The 26,524-nt window shown below is 42.4% G+C and overlaps 1 long non-coding RNA gene across 1 annotated transcript; it reads left to right on the top strand.

Annotated features, from left to right (window-relative positions):
* The first annotated feature begins 8,739 nt into the window (after positions 1–8,739).
* LOC122162794 lies at positions 8,740–23,192 on the top strand. Its single transcript, XR_006169702.1, has 3 exons — positions 8,740–8,863; positions 21,712–21,796; positions 22,900–23,192. It is a non-coding gene; the product is annotated as an uncharacterized LOC122162794 (long non-coding RNA).
* Positions 23,193–26,524: the final 3,332 nt, after the last annotated feature.

Genomic DNA, 26,524 nt, shown 5'->3' with positions numbered 1-26,524 from the left:
GGGTGGGGAGAAGAAAACAAAAGAGAAAAATAGAGAAGAGGAAGGGCAAGGTACTGTCATGGGAGGACAAACTGAATTTTTCATTTCAGCATGTGAGATGTTTTCCCCAGGTTATCTGCCTTTAGGGTCTTTTAACTTATTTTTCTTGATCATCCTCTTCTCATCCTCCACCTCCTTAGGAGCATATTTTGCCTCCTCTGCACTCACACCACAACTGGTGGGTCTCACACAGGTGAGATGTGGCTGCTTCTGGCCCTTAAGTCTGGCCCTTAAAGTGTAGGACTCAGCTCAGTGCAGCAGAAGATGAGGTTAGTGATAGAAACTGCAGGTGACTGTCAACAAATTCATCCCTTCAGTTTGCCTCTTCCTCTTCTAGTTTGGTTTCTGTAATTCAGACCTTTGAGGTACAGCATCTCTGACTAGGAAATACCTATTTGAATCATTGTCTTCTGCTTGAACTAACAGCCCAGCATCTGTCCTGTGGCTGTCCATCCCTTTTGCCCCCTCTGCTCCCAGTGGTTCTGCAGAATGTTAAAGTCAAATTATGTAATATTGATAATGATAAATCTATGATTGTAAAACAATGATTGTAAAACTACTAATAAATTGTTACTGAAATTCTTCTTCATCCCTTAGGTCCATCCATCTGGGACTGTTTATTCCAAGAAGAGGAGGCTCAGGGGAGACCTTGCAGTTCTCTACAACTCCCTGAAAGGAAGCTGCAGACAAGTGATGGTCCGCTTCTTCTCCCAGGTAACAGTTACAGGATGAGAGGTGATGGCCTTAATTTGCACCAGGGGGAGTTCAGGTTGGATATTAGGAAACATTTCTTCTCAGAAGAACTGATGAGGCACTGGAACAGGCTGCCTAGGGAGGTGGTGGAGTCACCATTCCTAAAGGTGTTCAAGAACCGTGGAGATGTGGCACTGAGGGATGTGGTTAGTGGGCATGGTTGGGATGGGTTGATGGTTGGACTAGATGTGATATTTCCAACCTTAATGATTGTATCAGTAGGATTTGATTTTGATTTAATTGTTCTTCTGTAATTCAAGGACATGTATGCTGTCAGGTGCAGATTCTGCTTTTACCAATGAAAGAAAAAAAAAATAGTCAATTAAGACACAACCATAATACAATTAACAGTTAAAATTTCTAAGACAAAGTAATAAAACCTTGAAAACCAGTATTATGATAGGAAGCATGGCACATCTGAAGTCATGATTGTCAGCATTGCAAACATGTTCAAGAAGGCAGTGGGGAAGGTTCATCAATGACCCTTCCATTGAATTATCAATGCTTCAAGGAAGAAAGACTAAATATTTTCATACTCTGTGCCTAATTCCTGTTGGTCTTGGATAGGCTTAGTTTTTAGAAGCGTAATAAGAAGGCATAACATTGGGTATTACCAAAAAAACATGGGCTGATTATCAATAAGATGATGTGCTAAGAAGCTTTATGGGGAGAATAAGTCTTCAGGAGGGAAGGAGGAATACTGAATACATAGTAAAGAGCCATGAGGGTATGTACAGTGCTAGTTGGAGCACTACTGTTGGGACTGGAAGGTCCCATTTAAACACGAATCCCAGGGATAATCCACCCTTTGTTTGCCTCTCACCCTGCTGATCTCAAGAACGTTGTTCAGTACTGACTAATCTTCCAAATGTCTGTGTTTCTACTCTGAGACCTGGCACTGTTTTCTTAGAAGAATGTCACAGAATCATAGGAGTTGGAAGGGACCTCTGGAGATCATTGAGTCCAACCTCCCTGCTAAGGTAGGTTCCCTACAGTAGGCCCAGGAAGGTCTTGAATATCTCCAGAGAAGGAGACTCTACAAACTGCCTGGGCAACCTGTTCCAGTGCTCTGTCACCCTCACATAAGTTTTTTCTCATGTTGGAATTTCCTGTGTTGCAGTTTTTGCCTGTTTCCCCTTGTCTTCTCTCTGGGCACCACCAAAAAGAGCCTAGCCCCATTCTGTTGACACCCACCCTTTAGATATTTAAAAATGTTGATAAATCCCCCAGAAGTTTTCTCCAGGCTGAACAGTACCAGGTCTCTTGGCCTTTCCTCACAAGGGAGATGCTCAGGCCCTAAATCATCTTTGAGGCCCTCTGCTGGACTCTCTCTAGAAGTTCCCTGTCTTTTTGGAACAAAGGAGCTCAGTGCTCCACACAGTACTCCAGATGTGATCTCATCAGAGCAGAGGGGAAGGATCACCTCCCTTGACCTGCTGGCCACACTTTTTTTAACGCACTCCAGGATCTGTCTAAAATGATGCTGCGTCTGGAGAGCATAACGTCTATTTTTTTCCCCCACAAAATAAAGACAATTACTTTATTGTGGATGGCCTGTGATGGCATTCATCTTCAAAGATAAAAGATCACCATAATAAATTTTCTTCTAATATTAATACAGGCATAGTTGGCAACATACCACTTAGAGAATTGGTCTAGGAAAATAGCACAGATTATCACGAAGCCATGTTATAAAGATAGACTGAAATTTTATTGCAAGCCTGAGAAGATAATTTTCTATTTTGGCATGATGTATAGTAATGGCAAAAATCTGATGTGAAGTTGCTCTCCACGCTCACAAAGGCAGTGCAACAACCAGGAAGTGGAACCACTTATATGTTGCAAATCCATCTACACTTCCCATACACTGACAAAATAGGTGTAATCCTCAGTGCCTGGGAAGGAATTGAAGTATTTTAATAACATCTCACAGAAATTGTAAGACCCTGATCTGAAGTGTTTGCAATAGACTTAAGGATTCACCCGTTGCAGTTAAGGGGAATGCCCTAACCTTGATGCTGAACATCTTGCTTGTGTTTAATCAAGAGCACCAGATGAGACAGAAAAATGAGTGATTTCAAACAAGTCAGAGATGCTCAGAGGAAGCTTTTAAACTGACTCAGCAGAAACACCTTCTGAGGGGCAGCAAGAAGACCTTTGCAGTATTTAATACATTTTTATCAGCTTCCCTGAGCTGACAGTTTAGAAAGCTACAGCTGTGAGGAGACAGGCCAGCTTTATTTGTAACAGCTGTTCTGAATGCCTTCAGTACAGGGAGAGAATGAGCCTTCCCCTCACTGTTAGAAACACCCAGCGGTGACGAGGTTGTTCAGAACAGACTGTTCTCATGTCCTACTCATCCTCCCTGCTCTGAAGCTGGGGGAATGTTGAGTAACTGCCCGATGGGTTTTGCACTGTTCTGAAGCGACCTGGAGCAGTTCTCCTTCCTACAGCCAGTTCCTGAGCTCTGTGCCAGTTGTTTCTTAGGGATGCTGAGATCAAAGCTGAGGTCTGTGTTACAGGCATTTGCAGGTAATGTGGTGCAGAGCGAAGGTGTGTCCCTGAGCTGCAACTCCACCCTCTCTGCTGCACTGAAGCTCATTTTCAGGTGGAGATGATCTTCCAGCCCTATTTACAGGTTCAAAGAGGCACCAAACTGCAAGGTTTATCAATAGACAATGGGTGAATTGGTAACATTTGTGTGTTTTCCAGCCAATTCACACAGTTCCCATTTTTCTCCCATCTGAAGCTGTGGTGCACTAGGGGCTTCTCATGAACATGTATGAAGCTGAGGACCTGCCAAGATTGCATAGCTTATTGATGAGGAAAATGAGGCATGTGCTGGGTGCACACCTGGCCAAAGTGCAGCAGTGACCAGTAATGAGAACTAATGTCCACATTACCCAGCTGCTGCCTTTGGCATGGCTGCCCACACAGCCCGGTATTGCCTATTAAATAGGATGATTAGTTCCTTGGCAAGTTGGTATCTAGCAAAGGTATTTCCTATGACATCTGTGTCTGCTCCGAGGTTTGCAGCTTTTTAGATTTTTAGTAGTGATCTAATAGGCCTTCAGTCTCTTGTTTCATCTTGTTTTCATTAATGATAGGTCTTCGGAATACCATTCCTAGCTGATTCCCCTAGTAAATATGTTTAACACTCACTTGGTTTCCTCTAGATGCTGCTGTCAGTTGGTGAGTGATCCACCTTTGCTGATTGTTAAAGTCTTTGAGCTGGAAAAGAACTTGAATAACATTACTTGGCTTTTCAGAATAGGGAGAAGAAATTGACTCAAACATGCAACAGTAATGCAGTCAAAGTAGAACCACAACCTGGGTTCTTTTACAAAAATAATTTAAAAAAAAATCGCACAAACTTCAATTTCCCTTTCATTTTCTTAAGAAGCATACTGAAAACATCTATTCAGCCATACAAGTGAAATTGAAACAAAGAAATAGAAACACCAGGCGGAAAAAAGGCATTTTCCCAGCTTAGGCGTTAATTAAGACCAGTCAAAGAAAGCTGCTTCAAAAGGGAAAAGGAAGCCAGCAGTAAGAATGGCTGCAACTGCTTTTCATAGGATACAGCAATGACATGTGTGGTGGACAAAATCATAGCAGGCATTAATGCAAACAATGTTAGTTCAAAGGGTACAGTGAAAAAGTTGGAGGCAAAACTGAACTTAGTGCATAATAGAATTGTTTCGCTAGCAGATTTGTCAGCAACAGTATGGGACAAAGAAACATGTTTAGCAGAACATGATCATCTTGAGAACTGTAATCACCGCTGGTTTAAAGATAAAATCAAGGGCCTCGAGAGCAAAGCAGAAGCAGACATAGAAATATGCATGGTTAACTCTCCTGAAGGTGAGAAGTTTGCATCCCTGTGAAGCAGTGCATAAAGAAGCTGCTGCACACCACAGGTCACTCGTGCCCCCTCATTTTACATGGCTGAAAACCTGCAGGAGTGTGCAGCACCACTGGTGGCTTTTCTCTACATCCCATCTGCAGAGGAGATCTGGGAACTGGGCAGTAGAATTTATCCCCCTCCCTTTTACAGAAACAAGAACAAAATAAGCTGACTGCAATCTACCACATCCCTTTGTAAATATTTTATACAATTTAAAAAATGGATTTGTCTAGCAGCAGAAGACAGGGCTGTTATTACATTCTTTACATGCATTTTTGGTCTTACAGCTCTTCAGGCTGTCTCTGATCCAGCTGTCTGAGAAACCAGCTGGTAATTTTCTGTTTCTTTGATGGGCAGTTCAAATTCTCTCTTCAGGAATTTCCTAAATCCCTTAATCTGAGATAAGCAGCACGTATACCTTTCTTCAAGACAATGGTGACTACAGGGAAGTTTCCTAAAACCAAGATAAATATCAGTCCTTGCTTTATTCCAAACTGTCATGTGACACAGCGAACGAGACTAAATGAGGGATAATTTACTGCTATGAAGTGCAGCACTTGGAGAGCTGTGACTGGCACCTGAACAGAAGAAGCCATTGCCCTCAGGAAGGCTTTAGAGTCAAAAATGTATGAGCAACACAAAGAGCGTTGCTCACATTTTGGTGTTAAGATGCTGAGACCGGCACACTGCTACTTTCAGTTCGTACATGTTTGCTGGGTTACTGAAGTAAATGACATACACAGACCAGCAGGAGGTAAGCGCCCTGTGCTCAGTGCCCGCCTCTGCACAGGAGAATTAGTGTTTCTGCAGTGCTTTGTACAGTCAGTTTTAACTTAACATCGTCAAGAACTTGTTTCTGTTTTCACAATTAACAGAGGATCTGGAGCACTGAAAAGGTAAATCTTTCTGAGGACGCTGAAGGGAGTTGTGCTTGTTGCATACATTTCAGGTTGTCTCTTTCATTGTGTCTGCATAGCAGGTACAGGCACTAGATTAAAAATTGCTTCTGTACTGACTGTTAGCAGTAATGAAGGATTGGGTGAAAAGAATTATTATAGATGTATTTGATTTCTTGCATTATTGGCATACCTTCTAAGAATAAAAGTGGCTTTCAGGGACTGTCTACATGGTGCTTTGTAGGGACATGCCTATTTGTTCTACCTGCAGCTGGTTGCCCAGACCTGGCTTGTGTTCAGTATTTTCAACATTAAAGGCAGAGAAATCATGAGTTTGCCTGCAAAAATCCCAGAGCAAACTACCTGAAGTTGCACTGTCACCAGTGTGGGCAGCAAGCAGCACTCTGGGTTCCCAGCATCATCACACAAACATTCATGGCTTTTCTACTCTAAAGCTCTGGTTTCATAAAGAACCCACGTACTCTCTGTGCTGACAGGTGGTGTAGCTCAGATGGTCTGTGAGGCAAAACCCCAGGCAGGGTTGAAGAGGGAGCTGGAGCCCATGACCAAGCTGGAAGCCATATACCATCATGAAGAAAACAGTGGGTATAACTCCTTCTTCGCAGCAATTTTTCCCCCTCATACACCCATGGGTTTTATGTGTGGGGTTACTGTTTCCTGCGAAGTGATGCTCTCTGTGCTTGGTGGGATGGCAGGGACTGCTCCAGTGGGAAGGCTATAGGAGCTGGGGCAAAGCACTGACTGAGGCGCGTTAGGCCAAAGACTTATGGGGATGGTGCCCATAGGCCCACGGGCTACAAAGACAAGTTTTCTGGGCAGCACCAGGCTTTGCTCTCCCTGTGAGTCTCAGTGTTACTGTCTGCAGCTCTCAGTAACCAAACCCTCATGTGAGCTATTAAGACTATTCTGTGTCCAAGTAAGATACAAGACATTTATTCTCCTAACACTGTCAGTAGCTAAATACGTTGGTGGTGTGAGGCACTCTCATGTAATTACAGCAGGAACCAAGGGTAGAATTAAAAAGTTTCAGGTTAGTTGTGTCTCTCAAAGTGTGATTTTGGCTTCATAAAGAGCTCACCCGTATGCCAACCACCTGACTCCCCAAACTAGCTGCACCACTTCTGCTCTGCCTGCTGGGGAGACGTCCCTACTGTCAGAATGTTAAGACTGAGAAGCTACACTTGTGAGGAAGCCGGTGGCGCAAATGCGCTGTGCTTTTCCATTTTCCCAATGAAGTGGCAGATGAAGTTGCGTTCATGTTGTCAGATAGGAGAGATTTGTGGTTGAGTCTAATGTAGTTTCAGCAGTAAATACTTCTATTGTTCCCGCTAATCTTTTGTAGCACCATAGTCTCAGCAGCTTGTAAAGAATGGGAACTGAAGTACAGTGTTAGTGCTGGGAGTTCATTTCTTGTTCTCGATCCTCTCATTCTCACACACATGCAGCCCCTTTAAGACACTGATCTACAAATGACGTGAGTCTGCAACAAGCTCCAAGAGCAGCAACCAGTACTATATTTCAATCACCAGCATCTCATTTTTAGGCTTATTTATCACACTGCTGATCAAAGCACCACTGCCAAGTTAGCACTTAGGGGAGGGTGCTTGGATGTGGTGGTGGTGGCACCACCTAAGCTCCAACTCATGTTACATTCATCCGAGCACGGTGTTTATCCCAAAAACTATTTCCTATTTTATTCTTTATTTTATTTTTCAGAAAATTGATGGCATTTTAAACTTTGCTAGTGCTTTTTTATTTATTCATTCATTTATTTATTTAGCTATTGAGAGTTCAGCCTGTCCTGATGGTCAAATCCTGGTGTGTGCTGCGTTCTGAGCCCTGACAAAAACTGCCAGTCCCAAGTAGAGAACATTCAGTTCATATCCCTGCCGCATGATCCGTCGCCATGATAAATCTTGTTCCAAATGCAGATTTAGGATCTGTGTAGCAGGACAAAATGCTGCCCACAGATACTGCACTGGTAACCCAGTTTTTGTGGTGCTAGCACAGAGGTCTTCGCACTGAAGAGGTAACCTGTGCTATGGGAAGCCACCAGCTGGCCATATTGTGTGGGCCAATGGGATTAGGCACATGATGCATTCCACACAAGGGGCTCTGTGAAAAGTATGCACAAAGGGTCATGCTGCCTCGGGCTGCCGGGTCCTTATCTGTCCTTATCTGCACGTTCTCTATGCATGGAACTGGACAGCAAAAAGGAGTTGCAATTTTGTGGTGTGAAAATTTTATATTGCAGAATAAGGCCCTGCATGTTATTTCATAGAATCACAGAATCATTTGAGTTGGAAGGGACCTTTAAAGGTCATCTAGTAAAATGTGGACAGTGATAGGACAAGGGGGAATGGTTTTAAACTGAGACAGGGAAGATTTAAGTTAGATATTAGGAGGAAGTTTTTCACCAAGAGAGTGGTGACACATTGGAACAGGTTGCCTAAGGAGGCTGTGGATGCCCCATCCCTGGAGGCATTCAAGGCCAGGCTGGATGTGGCTCTGGGCAGCCTGGTCTGCTGGTTGGTGACCCTGAACAGAGCAGGGGGATGGAACCAGATGATCATTGTGGTTTTTTCAACCCAGGCCATTCTATGATTTTATGATTCTATGATGATATGAATTCCTCTGCAATGAACAGGGACACCTACAGCTCTATCAGTGCTCAGAGCCCCATTCAGCCTGACCTTGATTGTCTCCAGGGGTGACACATCCACCACATCTCTGAGCAACCTTTGTCCATCTGCATTTGATAAGATTGCTTCTTAACAAGAGAGACAAAAGGAGGTCCTTAAATACCTCTCACGAAGTGGAAGCCTTCAAAGTGGTCCTAAATGGTCCTGGGAAGGTTCAAGCCTCTGATGAGAATGGCAGGAAGCATCACCCTTCATCTGTCTCTGACACGAGAACAAATTGCAGCCACTGCACAGCCAAATTGTCAGAGCTAGTGTTTGCACGTAGTGCGGACACGGGGAAATTTGCGATTCCAACAGCAGATGGCACAATCCTAACGCTTACATCAGCCCGCAGTGCAGCCGTGGGGAAATATTTCCCAGGATACAAATCTGAAAGCCCCTGGAAAGGTCCTGCGGAGTAAATCTACTGGTTTGTCAACCAGCAGGCTGTTGTTGTAGGCTGGTTTTGGAAATAGTGTATTTTCTCTTCGGGGCAAATTATTTATAAAAGAAATGGCATTTCTGAGACAACTTGGTAGCAGTGGAGTTTATTTCAAGACTCTCAGGTATGACTGTCATTTTAAATGTAATTACTGTTCTGTTTTATTTTTATGCATCCGTGTATCATAAGGCACTATGTGAATTGTCATTATATAAAGTAGAAACAATTTATAGTGGCTAGAGATATATAGAGATATTCTGTTTAGTGGAAGGGAGGTGAAACTCTACAACTATTTGATTGAACATATGATTTGCTTCCATGCAGATCTAATCTTTTTGTGTTTCTTAGTACACATCCAGTATCTTACAGAATTAGGCACAAGAAAATTAGCAAAATGCTTCTAATGTTTGGAATTTTGTGCCCTAAACAAGATATATCAGCTCCCAAAGTCCAGCCCCTGAACATGTGAGTGCAGCAAACGTAGCATTTGGATTCCATTATCATCAATGGGATTGTTAAGCAAATGTTCTTGTTTTGGAACTCATTATACAAACACATAGAATATGACCTAGAGATTTTCCCTTAAAGGGCAGCATGGGAAGTCTGGACATATAATTCAGGATGACCATTTGCTGAGGTTTAAGGATTTAAGAAGAAGCGAATCCATCTTTTTGATATGCTAAGAAATTGCTAGAGGAACTGTCTAGTGGTTAGATCAGGAAACTGTGAGTCAAGGCGTCTGTTCCCCACTTTGCCAATGAATCATTTCCTCTTCTTTGAGTCCCACAAAACACCCAGACAGAATCTGTCCCCAAGTAAAACAAACCCTTTACCAGGTTCAACTCTAATGCAACTCCAAGGCTGCTGCCTGTAGTGGAAACTCTAATGTGTGTTAGAACTGGAAAGCTTTAAACACCAACAGAGACAACTGTGCTGTGGTCCTATACGTGAATTCTTCTGAGATTTCACTGAGTCCAGAGCTCTGCTATCAGCCTCCCTGTGACAGGACACAGAAGCAGCCACCTCAGCATGGTCCACATTTCTGTGGGCTTTGCAGAAGTGCAGAGAAAAACACCTTTGCAGTGCTAAGAAGCTGATCATTTATATTAGCAGCGTGTAAGGACTGGAGTGTCCAACTCAGCTAAGAATCTGGGTGATTTTCTTGCTGCTAGAAAGGTTGCTGTATTCAGACAGTGATTCAAACCACGTATTTGATATCTTTTTATTGGGATTGGATGAATTGTTTTCTGGAGCTGTCTATCTTTCACCACTATTCATAAAAGGAAATGTCAAGCCATTTTAATCTCAACATATTGCCCCAGATCAGTGCTCGAATAGGTGGCATCAACCAATGCCACAGTCCCACCATACTCCTCTGCGTCCCTGACTTGTTCCCTAGGTATCAGACCACATTAAGCACCAACTTGTCATGTATAAGTGAAGAGTATTTGCCACTGCATTGTGCTGTCAAAAACTGCAGTTGCTGCTGATGTGTTTGCAGCTGCTGCATATTCCCTGACTCCACCGTGGCTTTACACTGAGGACCAGGCAGCTTCTCAGTTTGGTAATGTTTGTCCTGGAACCAGCATTTTCCCAGAGGCAGAGAAGCAGTGTGATGCTTTAGTATCCAGCTCATCTATCATCCTGTCCCATTGCTAATCAACCAAACAAAAATATGCACATTCAGAGATAACAAGGACTAAGGGTCTTGCAGTTATTTTCCACAGGGATTCCAGGCATTCTCAAATTTGCAGTAATTCTCAGAAGTTTGCTTCCCATCTCCTTGCACAAGAAGAGCAGCTCTCTACAGCATTCAAAGCAAATACCAGTTCTGAGTTGAATATTGCAGCAAAAAAATGTCTTGAACCCTCAGTAGCCAGTGGAGGAAGAAAAGGCAATTTCAGATGAGGAAAATATGAAAGAAACAATGCTTTAAACATGGAAATCATAATGGTCTATTCTTTCCTTCCATTGTTTGTCTTAAAAACAATTAAAACAGGAACTTTTTCACAAAGAAAAGAATTTTCAGTTTCATTTGCCCGTCTGACTGTAAAAGTTCAGTCAGCATTGGCCTGATACATTACAACTAGTGCATTTTTTTCCTACTTATCTGTCATCAGAGGTTGTTGTGGTTTGGGTATGTGGAGGTAGATACGGAGGCTGTAGATGTTTACATTGGATCTAACTGTTTTCAGCTCTGCTTCCTAGCACTTCTACTGCATGGTATTTCTTGTCCCAGTGTAGAGTGGACCTAAAGAACATGCCCTGGCAATGCTTGTGTTTCCCTGCTGATAACAAGTGGGCACCAGCTCTGATGCAGATACCTGCTTTGCAAATGCCTAAAATCAGGTGGGATAAACCTTGTGCTCCAAGCTTGATGCTATAAGCCCCGATTCAGCAAAGCACTTCAAGATAGCATTAAACAAAGCCTAAACTTAGACTCTTCTCTTGGCTGAAGCCTCAGTTGCTTAAGGAAGGATCATGCAGTCATTGGAGGTAGAGCAGTTAGACTTTCACAAGGTTCATGTTGGATTTCCACCATATGACCTTTCTACTCCACTACGAAAAAGGTTTTCTTCCTTCAGTTTCCTCCCCCAAACACATTTATTCCCAGCCCCTCCTGTCATTTGCTCTCCCTGTCCAAGTCATATGTGCTGTGACCCAAAACTGGGGCCAGCCAAGCCTGAGGCCCACTAAGCCATGCGGACCTGTGGCTTTTTGCCACTGGCCCTTATCCTTTTGTTTCATTTCTGTGTTTAGCACCAAGGTCTTCCTAGCTGAAAACTTTGCTTGAGAATGTCCAGACTGCATAAATACAGAGCAGTGGTATGACAACTTCACATTATTTAGGCTTTAGTCTGTAAACCATGCAGGGGCCAGCAGCTGGAGTATCACCAACCCCCCAAAGCGCCTCTTTGAGCTGAGCAGAGTCTATCAGCAAAACATCTGACTTTTGTTTTCTCCCTTTCATGTCTTTTTCGTATTTGAGGAAGCCTAAACTCACAAATTAAAACAGTGCAAGACTGTGTTGTAATACATGCAATTAACCCAGCTAAAATTGGTGAGCAGAGTGGCACTAATTATTGTGACATCTGTTTTCAGCAAAACTAAGTGATCTTTAATGTGTTCATACATATATAAATTTCCTTATTTTTTAATGAAAGATCAGTGTAAGTAATTGTATAAATAAGGAGGAGTAAACCTTGCAGTTACACTAATTGTTTTTTTCAGTCATTTTCGACCTTTGAGGCAGAGACCCTTTCATGAAGAAAGACGTTACTACACTCATGTCCAGACTGTAGCCAATGCTTTTGCCGGAGATAATAAATAAGGATAGTGGTTTGCTATTGATGTGTTTAAGGTGTAAAGATGTCAGAGGAGATGTCAAAATACTCAAATCAAATTGAGATGCTTTGTCTATATGTGTCTATTAAGAAGCAGAGAAATACAATTACTGAATTGAAAACAAGAATTACTGCAACCCTAAAGATGCTCAGTGTGCAGATTAAGTGGAAATTAGTAACACTGGCAATACAGGAACACAAATACGGCCCTTTTTCCCCCCGTTACGGCAATTCAGATTGTATTCCCTGCTGGTCAATAAAATCAGTGGAGAGGCAGTGCTTGGTATTGCACAATACAGGTACTGCTAGTTCGTAGAGTCGTAGAATCACAGAATCATTGAGGTTGAAAAAGGGCTCCAAGATCATCTTTTCTAACCATCCACTACCACCAATGTTGCCCAATAACCGTGTCCCTAAGTACCACATCTACAAGTTTCTTGAATTGTAGGTGCCTGAAACTATTCTTAGTTTCACACAACTAATTAACTAATAAAACAAATACACAAATTAAGCTCACTAATAACTACACAGCTGTAATTAAGAATTAAATTTAATTCCAGTGGCTGTTATGTCCATGGCCAAGGTGACTGTATTAAGGAACTGAGTAGGGTTGGGTCAGCATTGCCAGAAATAATGCTCAGCAATTTTCTGGGTTAAAATATGTTAATTTCCATAACTCTCCAGATCACTTTCATTTCCCTGTATCAAGTACTTATGCTACATTTACAAACGCATTTTCACTTGGTTTTATTCTGATATTTTTTATAAAATGAATGGCTGCATATGCCCACGTACAAAAATTCACATCACTGTCTCTTTCACCCCATTTGCACTCAGCTGCTTTGAACAATAGTGGGGCATGTTGAAGTTTCTGATTTTACCTCTTGATGATACGTTTAGAACTTCTAAGTGTGGAAAAAAGAAGTTCTTTCAGTTAATCCACGTGTCAAGTTTCATTATTAGATTCTTATATAATTAGGAATGAATATTATACTGTATCTATGTGACACTTTCAGTAAACTGCAGGCTGGAAAACAGATGTGTTGTATCTCTGTGTTGTAACTTTCTGAAATGCTCTGTGGTAACGTAAATAAATGCATTTGGTTTCTCAAAATAGGAGATTCTTTCAAGTGGAGGCAGAAATGCTTCCATAGGATTGCTGAAAATTAAACTCATTTAAACTCTTTCACAATTTTTCAGTAAGAAATGAGAAAATTAGATGAACTATTTTTTTTCTGCTTTTTTTTTCTTATGTTTTGTATGAATTAAAACGGCGCTGTAAAATAGCCTGGTTTAGCCTATTCCAACCTGAATAATTTTCCATTATTCTAAAGCCATATCAAGGTCAAATTTGCCTGCAGTTCTTATTTCTGGTTTTGAAGTATTCAAAATATAATAAGAAGAACTACAAGCAGTACAGAAAAGACCTATAAGTTCCATCAAAATTATTAAACAGCCTGCTTGTGTAATTCCCAAGGTTTCACAATTCTTAAGCATTTCTCCTTTATGTAAGGCAAAAACTGAGTCAGAGACCTCGACACGTTCTGTTACAAGCTCATTTGGTGCTCAGTCCCTGTTTGCTTTCTGGCCACGGTCATAAGGCAATCTACATCCAATTAAATCTTTCAGCCTGCAGATCAGATATTCGTTACACGCCCCTGATGACTGCATGCGGCAGAGTTGCAAAATGTCTTGGTAAATCTTACTTGAATGAATGAGCTGTTGAGTTAAAAAGTGATGTAAAGCTTAGTCCTGCCCTTCCATGTGTTAAGCTTCATGACACGCTTTAGAGAATTAGCTGCTGGGGAGATGCGGCTCAGCTTTCTCCATAGCACCTAAGTGGCAGTGACTGAGCATTTAGGGTCACACTTGGACTTACACAAGCAAGGTGCCAGCTGAGGTAGCTGGAATTTAGACAGTTTATGCTGAGGCCAATATTCCCTTGGCATTTGTTTCAGTTTTATTTATCTTGTCAGTATTAAGGCTTCTGCCCAGAGAAGGGAATGATTACAGAATCCAAGAATAAGGCCTTGTGCGTGACAGCAGCCGTAAATACAGGGAAAGCATGTTTTTGTGTGAGTTTATGATGCATGCATTGGCTGTAAAACTTGCATTCCCGTGAGCATCGGTGCACTGCAGAGCCATTGATAACCAGTATGTCTGATGCAGAGATCATGTGAAACTTTCTGTTTCGATGATACTGTAGAGGCGGGAGTGAGCTTTGAGTGAAGTAACCTTGCTTCTTCGTGCAAGGTGAAATCACAGGGTCCGGTAAATTGCCTGCTGAGTGCTGCACCAGGTCCCTGCATTACATAAAATCTCATCTCCGTCATTCGCAGTACATTTCCAATGGAAGTGAAGATCATGCTCACTGACCTGCCTTTGGGTGTGAACTGTGTTGAAAGCAATTGCAGCCGTTGACGATGATCCCTGAAAAACCTGTCCCTCACTTTTCACTTTTCACAAGAGCAGCAGATAAAGGCAACGATTTGGGCTTCCCATCCCAAGTCTGCAGGAGTGCTGAAACAGCAAAAACCCACTGGTAGTTCTTGTGATGGTGTAACTGATCTGCAGCTCAATTAATTAAAGACATGTTTAGTGACAAGTACATCCCCTCATGTTTAGCTCACCCAAAATCTTTTATTTACTGTCTTGGGTTTTTTGTCTTTTTGTTTGTTTGTTTGGACAGCAAGAGGCTGAAATCCAGAGGATAATTTTGGCTTTATTTCTGCAGGAATTAGTCCACAAGAGACTGTGCCACACAGCTTAGATAATTCCTCTCTCACCACTTTCTCTTTCAGCATCCTGATGGGAAGCCAGAAAAATGGGAAGTGCTCATAGGTTTGCTGGTAGCGCTCCCCTTCATAAGCTGCTCCTTCATGCTTGGAAGATCAAAGTAATGGGAAATCAGGTTTGCAATTGAGTTCACCCCTCCTCAGAGGTGGGGCACAGAAAAACTGATCCATCATTTCACCAGAGGAAAGAAAACCATGATTCTTAGCAATGAAAAAAATGAGGGAGAAGCCCCTTGTCTACTCCAGAATAACTGAATGGGCCAGGTCCTTCAACCAGGTGTGGCAGCTACTTACTTCTAGAAACCTGCTTTGGAAAGAGTCTGTCTATTTACAGATCTGGGTAGGGTTTGGCCAAAGATGTTTACCTTCAAAATACAGGAATACTTTTTGAAAGTACTACTTTGCTGTTTCTTCTTGGTATTGGCCAACCATAACTCTTCACTTTTCATTACAAAAAGGCATTTTTAATCTTAAAATTTAAAAATTTCCCAAAGAAAGCTTTTTTGAGGGCTAAGTTCTATCTCCCCCAAAAGTCTTAAAACATTTTGTTTTAGATAAAAAATATTTTAGACAGTGACAAAAGTAGTTTTATTCTCCATAAGACCCCGTGTTACTCTTTTGTTGTTATTGTTGTTGGTTCAACGCAAGCCGGAGTTTCCACTGTACTTGTTTGTTCTACTTCTCAATAAACAGGAAACTTTTTTTTATACTCAGCACAATGAGACAGACTAAAAGTTAAGCCTCTGTCTGAATGTCCAGCTGTTTGTAGAAAGAGTATTTAAACTCTGGCCTAGGCCACCTTCACAACGTGGAAAAGATTTAGCAGGGGCAATAGGAGGCTGTCTCCATCCTCGTGGCAATGCAGTGGGGTCTGACAGCGAGGAGCATTGCTTAGAGCCTCTACGATTTTAAAACACAGTTGACATAATAGTTATGCCCACAGAAGTGTTTTCCAGAGGTGGAACAATGTGGGAGATAAGGAGCCCCATGCAGCGAGAGATTTTGAGAAGCCATGGGAGATGTAGGACAACCTGGGTAGAAGTTAAACCATTTGTTGCAAAACACCCCTGCAATTAAAAAGAGGAATTAATTGCCTCACAGACAGAAAGGTTGAAGACCTCACTTGTTTTCCTCTTACAAATAGCGTGAAGTGAAATCGGGAAATGAGAATCTGAGAAAGAAGTGGCTAAGGTCCTGATTTTGGTTTCCTGAAGTTACTAACTTTAAGCAATGCAGGACACATGCGTATGAGTGAGCTCATGGCAGTCACTTGTGAAAGAAAGGGGCATAGGATTTGTCCATAATGATTCTTCTGATGGTAAAGAAACAGATTTAAATAGGAGTTATTTAGTGAAGAACCACACAGGGCTCCGTTGAAACTCCCACGCTGAAACTGCCAAGTCCCAAAACCTCACTCCCACCCGAGAGAGAAGGGAGGCTGTGGCACCTGCACACACAGAGTGGTCTCTATTTATTTTTATTTTTTAATAAAGTGTTATCTCCAGTGTGATATACTTGAATTCTTGGGTGTTCTGCTCTTCTGTGAGCTGCTGTTGGACGTCCCCCAGCAGTCAGGAATGGCGCTCACTGGACGCAGTTCTGCCCACATTTAGACATCCAGTTCACACTGCACCACCTTTCCATCCCTTTCCATCACATTCGTGTGGTCATCTGCTAATCCTTTCCAGTGCTACTGACCTCGTTGTCCATTGCAAAGAAGTCAATACTTCAACAGTTCACTACCTACTGGTATTATGTAGCCCACTCTCCTGTTTGCACCCCCATCACTTTTGATCATTTCGAGAGCTGCAGTTCTCTGGGACAGGAACCATGTAGCATTGTATCACTGAAGCCATTATTTTGTTAATTACATCAGTAATAGCCATCAGCTTTGCATTTTTTAGGTCCTTCTAAAATGGAAATGCATGAGACAGCTGGTACATGTGAGAAGCTTGTTAAAATGGTAGCTGGGCACAACAAAAAGCTGGGGACGACATTGGCCCTGATGGTGAGTGGGCAGAAGAGCCACCCTCAGCTTCCTTAGGGAACTATAGTTGGATACCAGAGTTATGTTGGTCCTGAGGTTGTGAGGAGGTGGCCTGAGAGCATGAGAACTGCAGAGAACAAGTCCCCAGGAAGAGGTAGCACTGCTAAGCAGTGGAGCCCAAGACTCCTGCAAGCCACAGCAGTCCAGGGCAAAACCCATGGCATGAAAGCTACTGAATGCTGACCTGGGACAACCGGGAGCACATGTCTAGACTGAGGACTCCATTCAGAGAGTGAAGCTGACATCCTGGGACAGGCACAGGCCTGGAACATCTCACTGAACTGCCATGAGCATGGGCATGCTGCAAGGGGAGCATGGCCTGGGAGGAGGTGGCAGTGTCTCTTTGGCACCCTCATGTCTGTAGGCAGAGGACTGGATCCAAAGTAATTCCTAAGAACTGCACTGAGGAGTATAGCTGGAGCTTGATGGCTATTAGTTTAGCTTTCCCAGGCTAAGGCTTCCTTTTGTTTCCTGCCCTTCCCTCTAATAAAGTTCTGTTAAGGCTTGCTGCTGTGACCAGGAAAACATTGCTGAAATCAGAGCATACAAACAGAGCATTTAACTTCTCATGTTTCTGAATGGGAGTTAGAGTCTGGGCTGCTACAGTTTACAGGAGGCATAGTTTGAAAGTGGTCCCAGCGTAGCAGCACATGTCAGAAGAATTACAGAGGTAAGCAGGTGAGACCAAAGAAATGGGATGAAGGGCAGCAGAGGCTCAAAGTGGTGATGGATGCTCCCAGGATCAGGCAGGTGGTCAACCACATATTGTGGGCTTTGCTTTCTATGCTCTATAAAAACCAATAAAAAACACTAGAGACCGGTGTTGTGCCTCTTCACAGACATGATCCACCCGTGGCTTTCTCTAAAAATGTTATGCCATCTCACATAGACAGAATTTCAGTATTTAGAGCAATAGAATGAATCACAGAATGATCTGGGTTGGAGGGGACCTCAGAGCCCACTCAGTCTCAACTGGCTGCCAAGGGCTGGTTGTCACCCAGCAAAGCAGGATGCCCAGAGCCCCATCCAACCTGGCTTTGAATGCCTCAAGGGGGTATGAGGTACTATACAGCATGGAAATCAACACTGGCGTAAATAAGAGTAGTATTCTGATTGTTTCTTTGTAATTATCTTAAATAAGACCAATATAACACTTTCTAGGGATCCATTTTTTCTGCCTGTCTTTTTAAATTCATAACGTTTTTGAAATGCAAATTTTAATCCAGGAAACGCTTTTATTTCTTCAAGGACATTTAACTTACTGTAACCCATGGGAACACGGTAGGGAGGGAAGGAGAATCCAATTACATGTTGCTTGTAGAACTGAAAGGATAAAAACTGCAAACTGACCCAGGTCAGGAATGAGAGATGGCCAACCTGCGGGTCTCTGTACACTTTGCAAGTATAATTGCATCCTCTGTTTGTAGTGCTGCTGCTCAGCATTACACCCACTTTTGTGTGACTGAAATTTTCTAAAATGTGTACGTTCTGCATAGCAAAGGGGGAATCACAGCCCTGGTGTTGCTTTGCTTAAACCAGAAGCTTTGCACGGATACCCTGCAAATGGCAACGCTGCTCTGCCAAAGCAAGCTTGCCAAGCCTGGGAGTGCCAGCTTTTCTGACAGCCGAGTAAGTTTTGCCCTTTCATCCCACCTTGGCTGCGTGTTGTAAAAATGCAGATGCTTAGGAAATTGCCTCCAGGTGTTGAGTGATCTGAGTTTCACCAAAAAAAATAAAGCTTAATCTAAGATAGATGACCTTGTTTTCAGCAGAGGATCTTTCTGGTTGTGGAAGAGGACTGGAAAGGGTCTTTTCTGCGTTGCCTTGCTGCAGCTGTAGTGTTTTCCTTCTGGATTCTGACAATCCCCAAGTCAAATGCACGAGGGCACAAGGCTGGTTTGGGTGTTTTGAGGAGATATGTAAATTAACATAAAACTCCCCAGCCCCAGCACTTTTTGCTAACTTAGTCCTGACACCGTGGTGCTCAGTGTGGAGGAAAATATCTCTTTTTGAGGAATGCAGAGTTCGTAAAGCTATTTGGTGTCTCCCCACAGCAAACAGCAACAGAGGCTTGCCCTTTGGCTCTCTGTTTTCTTTGGACGTCTTGTGAAGCAAAAGCACTTAGCTTTTCTGTCTCGATTTCTTCAACTAGAAAAAGAAAAAAAAAAAAGGACAATATTATTTAGTTTTCTCCTGGGAGTGTTGTGCTGGTTGATTTGTTAATGGTGATGAAGTCTGGGTCTTTATGTAGAGGCTTGCTCTAATGCATGGGTGTCCAATCTTTTGGCTTGTCTGGGAGACACTGAGTGAAGTGAATTTTGTATTTGGGCCAAATAAAAAATATAGTTAATGTCTGTAAGTATCAAAACTTCTTTATGTATATATATCTATATAATTAAAACATTAAAAAAGAGGGCAGCAAAAACATGAAACTGGTGGGGTATTTCACCTTGTTTTTGTGAAACCAATGCAGCAATGCGTGGTTTGATGGAAGCGGTTGCATTTCTCAGTGAGTTCCTAAGGTGTTGGTCAGAGATTTTTGATCTAGTTTTACCCTTCCTGTACTTCATCCTTGAAAGCAGTTGTTCAGAAGTGCCAAAAAGCACAAATAAGGCGTGATTGTGAAGCAAGGGATATTTTGGTCTCATAAAAAGCTGGTTAACAGACATGGTCAGATTTTTCTTGGAGTTGAATGTCTGATTGCAACTCAGTGTATTCCATTGAAAATCCACATGTAATGTATTTGTATTTGCTATAGATCTGGATTGACTGAAGATGGAGTTGCAAATACACACAAAAAAAATATCATCATTTTTTTGCAGTCTTGAAACTTATTCTCAAATTCTTTTAAAAATGAAAAGCACGGCTGCATATTTTTCACTGTTCACAGGACTGTGTTTAGTCAGTATCTCACAATGCATGCAATTATTAGCCATCACTTCACTGTGACATAATTTAAGTTAAGTTTCACTTTAAGCACTGTTACAGTTTGGAATACAGCATAGATAAGCTGCTTTTCACCTTGAAGATGCATGTTTAGCTCATTTAAGTGAGCAGTCAAACCCACGAAAAATACGAAACCTATGAGCTGTTGCAAAACTAATTAAAAACACATTGCAAATTATTTTACGCTTCTTGTGATCTTTTTGAGACATTGAAAATGACAAAATTTGCCAACACTACATGAGTATTCTGGATATTTCTTTTCACTGAATGTATTAACGAATTAAATAATTCCATGAAACAGCTCCCATCTCTTTTCGGACCATGCAATACTTACTGTTGTCCCAGGTTCAGTAGTGCTGGAAACCAGCACATTGTTGATGCAGTTTCACTGTAGGTTTAGAGAATGATAAAACTGTAGTTAGGCTATATGGTTGTTTTTTTTTCCCCACTATGAAGTGCCCAAGGATTAATATCTGTTTAATATTCAAGAGGCAAGAAATGCTTCCAGCACTTGAAAACAGCAAAGATCATCCTTTTGGGATACCTGAGATGAGATGGTAAACCTTCCAACACGCTTCTTGCACTCTTCCTTCTCCTGTTACAGCAGACATTGAGGGTAGCAGTTGGGTCCCTGTACGTCACCACCATCGGGAACAAAACACATTAACTCGATGGTGCTAATGAGCAGCGAGCGAGCACTGGAAGAGGAATGTTGACATTTGAAAGATCTCAGTTATGAGGTTCCACATTGCCTAATTGTGAGGGTTGTGTGGGAAGCACTGCTCCAGTGTATCTGTCTAGTATGGACATGACCGGCAGGAATACACTACCCCTGTGGAATGTCAGTTACTGGAGGAAACAATTATCCTTTTTGAATATTCAAAATATGTCAGAACATTCTTCCCTTTTCCCTTTTAGGGCTCATCAAAGCTGTGAGTGTGTCAACATCATTCCACCTACTGGGAGGTGCTCTGGAATATCTGATTCACAGGCATTTCACTTGCTTGGCACTGAGCCTTGTGCAGCCAATGCTGTCTTGAGCTTTTACAAGTAATTCAGGCAAAAATGGAGTTTGCCAACAAAGGCGTGAGCATCCAGACCTGGCAATGGAAAAAAAGGAGCTGGGAAGTGGGAAGGGAAGAGGTGGGATGGGCAGACAGGAGCGGTGTGCAGGGAGCTGGGGGCACCAAGCTTGCTGCTCCCACCAAGACACAAGCAGCGATTGCTGCTGTTGCTTTCAGAAGGGACTACACAAACCCACATGTGATAGGTGCACCCTACCACCCCAACCCTTCCTCCCCCAGACCTCTGGCATAATCTAAGCAGGTAACATGGCCAGGGTTGCTTTACTGCCTTTAGCAACCTGCCAGGCATGGCACAGCATTCAGTGCCAGTGCTCCGCTGACCGCGAGAGGAGAAATGAAGCATGTAGGCTGGTTTATCATATCCAAAGGCTGAAAGGGTACTTTACTTCTAAGACCAAAATAATGCAAGGATCTGTTTCTTGGGCCTTGAGGCCTTCTGGCACTGTCTAGTTGGCAAATATATAACATTTCCTTCCTCTCCAAAACAGGGTGCCATATCCAAATTGCTCGTAGTCCTGGACTATGCTACTTCCCGAACTGTGTGTCTGGGAGACGGCTAGGTGGCCTAGAACAACAACATGTGGGGGTCTTCTTTCTGAATTTAACAGTGCAGGTAATCATGTTCTGGGCCTGGGTTCTGGCACTAATTTACCAGCAGAAGTATAGCCTGTGAGTAGTAACAAAAGGATCACCCAGTCAACTTGTCTGATTGCATATCATGGGTTATTATGTCTCACCTTGCTTCTCTTTCATAGGGGTTTGCCTAGAGCATCTCTACTAGGAAGACATCCAATCTTGATCTGAAAACATCAAGAGACAGAGAATCCAACTCTTCTTTTGGTAAGTAGTTCCCAGGATTAATTGCTCTTACTATTAATAATGCATGCCTGGGTTTCTTTGTATGAATTTGTTTGGCTTTGGCTTCTAGCTGTTGATTCCTGCTGTGCTTTCTCCACTAGATGAAGGAGATCTTTTGCATATGCTATTATCTTGTTGTGGTGGTACTTGTACACTTTAATCAAGTCACGTCTCCATCTTCTTGATAAGATGAGTGGAGAGATCCCTTCCAGGCTTTCACTAGAGAGAGGCATTTTCTCTCATCCTCTCTCCTGACTTATCTCCAGCTTTTCCCACTTTAAACACAGGCACCAGAACTTTTTACACTATGCCAGTATTAGGCTTACTAGAGCAGCGGAGAGAGATAAGATCAGCTCCCCACTCCTATTCACTGCTTCCTTGTTTATACATCCATGAATCACATTATCTCCTTTTGCTTTACACTAAGAGCTCATGTTGCTGCTCTTAAATCCAGTCTGCAGTCCTTGATTTCCAGGGCTGCCCGCTAGCTAGATAGTGCACTCTGTTCCCTCTTCCTTCAGGGCTGCCTACACTAAGGCTAATCTGAAAAACCAGGTTTTCTGCACTGCCTGTTTTGTAAGTGTACCACGAGCGTGTTGTGGAGTTGAAAGCCTGAGCTGTTCAGGTGCGACTCTTGGGCATGGAACGAAAAATAAAAGCTGCTTCTGAGGAATGAATGACAAAACCGTCCCTAGCACTGTTAGGAGTGAGATCAACATATGGCATTTGTTCCCCACTGTGAACTAAATTTTCCAGATCTGCAAAAGGTAAAATCCACACTGCTCTAATACTTTTCCCATACATAAAATTCCCAGAGAGCTGGTGGATGCCCCATCCCTGGGGACACTGAAGGTCAGGCTGGATGGGGCTCTGAGCACTGATGGAGCTGTAGGTGTCCCTGTTCATTGCCAGGGAGGGGGACCAGATGGTCTACAAGAGTCCCTTCCAACTGAAACAATTCTATGATCTTGTATCTGCTGTAACCAATGAACATGTTGCCTCCTTCCCACTGCTACTGACAGCGTTTTCTCATCTTATAAAAAAAAAAAAAAAAAGAATAAATCAAGTCTAACCTGTCTTTCCAGCAGAGATTTTATGCTCATTAAAATCTGAGAACTATGGCAAGGATTTCAGCTTGATAGGCAGAAAGTATCTCATTCATCCCAAAGGTAAGTGTAGTCTACATGTCTAAGCCAGCATTATGATTTTTTTTTTTTTTTAAGCAAAATCACAGCTACTCTTTGAAGGACTGTCATTGTGCAATCATCAAGGCATTCTTCATGCTGGCAAGAAAAGACACAAAGCAAACTGATCTGACACATTTTTAAAAGGTTTTCTTTGTTTTAAGAGATGTAGATTGAAAGAACAGACCTGAAACATTTATGTGAGTGATCCTTACATCTTTGCTCTTGTTGATTTTGATGAGCTTGTGCTCAGGAAAAGATTTTAGGATTTGTCATGTGCTGATATTTTGTGTCAGTGATTCTTTCCATGTAAATAGGAGGTTGCATTGATGCCGTAACACTGAGAAATCAGTGTTGTGGGCTTTTTAACAGGGGACAGGCATCTAAATGTCTACAGGCGTTTGTGGCTAGCCAAGAATTACAGTGTGAAACCACCTGTAATACATATAGATGCATGAAAGAGGAAAGTACATTGAGTTCACATTGAAGTCGATGTGAAGCTGCTGATTACTCTGCACAACACGCTTTATATTACAGCCCAAGAGCTCACAAACTCTGCCATTAAACAGGGCTTGGGCATTCTGAGAAATGCTAACAATGATGTCTGAAACGACTTTGAGAAACTGTGATCAATGATGATGTAGCTGTCAGATGTTTACCCCAAATCATATGGTTATTATTCCCAAGGAGTGGGGTGGACACCCCACAGCTCTCAGGGGGAGGGATGGCTTACCCAGACATGGGCTCTTGGTGAGGGCTCAGCACAACGTGAGGGTGCTCGTGGGAACCCGTACCTCTGCAATATGCATTTTGCCGTGGTTTATTTGTGCTGTCCCCGTAACACACCCATTGCTGTGGGATGTGGATGCCTTTCAGTGATGTACTGAACCAATAAGCTACCTGTCATGCGTGTTTCTGACTCAGTTTTGCAGTCGAAAAGGAAAAGTCATCCCTCACTGATGGCACGATGCCTTGTGGACGCTCTGCACTCACTGTAAGTTTAAAACAACCAGGTAATGTCAATTCTGGTTTAAACAAACATAATTAAACAGCATGAACGTGAAAATCTCTGTTAATAATAATCTGGCCACAAGGTATACCATAAGCAAAGCGTGGATTTCTTCTGTCAGTGCAGTCGTAGCTGCCCCGGTGGCTGGGTGGCAGTAAGGTGTGTTGGTCGTGGGAAACCTCACCTGAGGTGTTCCCAGGCAGAGGAGTGAAATGAGGCCACGCTGCCTGGAGATCTGTTGGGACACTGGTCATAAACCTCACTCTGCCAGATGTTACCTTCTAAAGTGTTGGTGTCTGCTCAGGGCTTGCAAAACAGTTGGAAAACTTAGTCATGTTCTTCAGTTGCTGAAAAATGTGGTATAGTTCCTCTACTGAAGGAGAACCAAATAGTTACCAGCAAAATATCTGCCACACTCAGACACAGCTGGGGAGCTGGAGTGGGTTTTCTGCAAATGGAGAGACTAGAAAAAAAGTGGCCAGCAGAGGTCAGATGTGGTTTGAACTCTCTGAGAGCAGAAGTTATCCAGTGATATTCATAAGACTTTGTACGGTCTATTAGCATTTCGGATGGAGTGTTGCTTGGTGTTTGTCTGCAGAGCAGGGCTGCCTGCCCTTGAGCCATTTCACTTTACTGACAGCTGTGATTGTATTTCCACCATTATGGTATTTGCCATGTTTAAGTACGTTTTTTAATGTTAAATCTCATATTTTGGTTCAGAGAGGACAGTTAGGCTGTGTGGAAAGTCATGAATAATAAACAACTTATAGAAGATCCCCTCTCTTACTTTCTCATTTTTTCTTTCATTCTCTTTCTTTTTTTCCTTCTTTCCTTCTGTGCTGTGAACTCGGGTACACTGGATGACAGCTACACCCACAGATTCACCCTCCCTAAAACCATTCACAGTTAGACTTGCCACTGCATGTTGCTCTCCTTTCCAAAGCTGAACAAATTGCACAGAAAGAACTGAAAAACTTATGCTTCCTTTCAAGAGTTTTCCAGCTGTCCCTGTGGCTGTGCCTGAGTTATTCTCAACTTAGGCATTCTGCAGACAGGAAGAACAGCACACATTGCACAGAGCTGGGAAGCTGAGGTGGGCTCACTGCAGGTGATAAATGATGCCATGAGTGTCCTAACAGGAAAGATATTTGTTCGATCTGGTCTTCCCCACTAAACCATGTTTGGTTTGTGTTCCACAGTTTCCTAATGGACCAACATAGATGACCTAAAGAACTAGAGGAATTAAGAGGAATTAATTTGGATTATTAGACCTGCTAGGACATGTTTTTCTGCTACAGGTTTCAAAGCAGCAGGGAAAGAATATGCAGAATTGTATGTCTCAGAAAGTAAGGTTCAGCATGACTAGGAACCTCATCCCTAGAAATTATGGAGCCCCAGGAAGGTCAAGGGGAGAGAGAAAGAGAAAGGCAAGATCAGTTAGTTCCCAGTGGAGTCATTAGCAGCTCTTGTTGTAGGGAGCTCAAAGAGGAAAAGCAGGTCATTCCCGCTTGCAAATGAATTGTTATTCCTCTGAAAATGTTGTATATACACATGTAATAGAGTACTGTCCACAGGCCTCAAACTATGTTGGGAGTACTTAGTGAAAGTAAATGAATGAGAGACCAAACAGACAGGGAGGTGGGAGCTATGGGAGGAACAGTCAAAGGCAAAGGAGCATGCAGTGTGGTCAGCCAGGACTTCTCCTCTCTTCTGTACATCTGGCTGCTCTTCTGAAGGCAGGGCCTGAAGCACACATGAGGTCCAATGGACCTGGTTAGTAAAAAACAACTCCTGGTTGCATGTAAAGGTCTGAAAATCATATTTCTAATATGTGCTCAGATTGCTGACTTTACTAATCCAGCATTTTAAAGATCTGAATATTTCAATAGGGGCTATAATTGTGTCTTGTGCCTACACTAGCAAAGGCTATAGTCTCAACTAAACTGATTGCAAATCTTTCCAGTGTGATACTAGATGTGTTATCTATTATCCAGACCCCTTTGTAGTGTACCTCCCAAGATAGTTCTGGCTCTTTAACAAGACCAGAAGAACAATTTCCTTTGGTAGTTAAATACTGCTAAGGTATCTTCAAACTGGGAATATTTTCTTGAAAATAATCCTACTGGAATGAGAATTCTTCTTCTTTAGGGACTAAAAAAAAATGTTCTAGGAAAGGAAATCAAGTCGTATGTGGACAGAAGAGCCATAAATGGCATTCAACTAAAGGAATTTTTTCAAGAAGTCCACAGAAATTCTTTCCCCCTTCTCTGCATTTGTTAATTTGTTAATAGGGTAGATTTCAAGATATATTTTTTTTCAAACCTCTCATTACCTTATGCCATCTCATTCAAAACACTTCTTCTCAATTCATAAAGAAAACAAGCTGACCAGTAAATATTGCTCTTTCTACGAAGCTTGCAATTGTGGGCCTTGCTTCTGTCATCATAAAACAAACAAATACACTTGGGCACTGAAGATACCTTAGCATATTTTCTGTCAGAAGAGAGACAATATTGC

This window comes from Centrocercus urophasianus, unplaced genomic scaffold (assembly GCF_019232065.1).
Source record: "Centrocercus urophasianus isolate 14NV4802_14NV808 unplaced genomic scaffold, USGS_Curo_1.0 seq_10, whole genome shotgun sequence".
NCBI lineage: Eukaryota > Metazoa > Chordata > Aves > Galliformes > Phasianidae > Centrocercus > Centrocercus urophasianus.
Note: the sequence above shows the minus strand (reverse complement) of the source record. Positions and strands in the feature narration are given on the sequence as shown.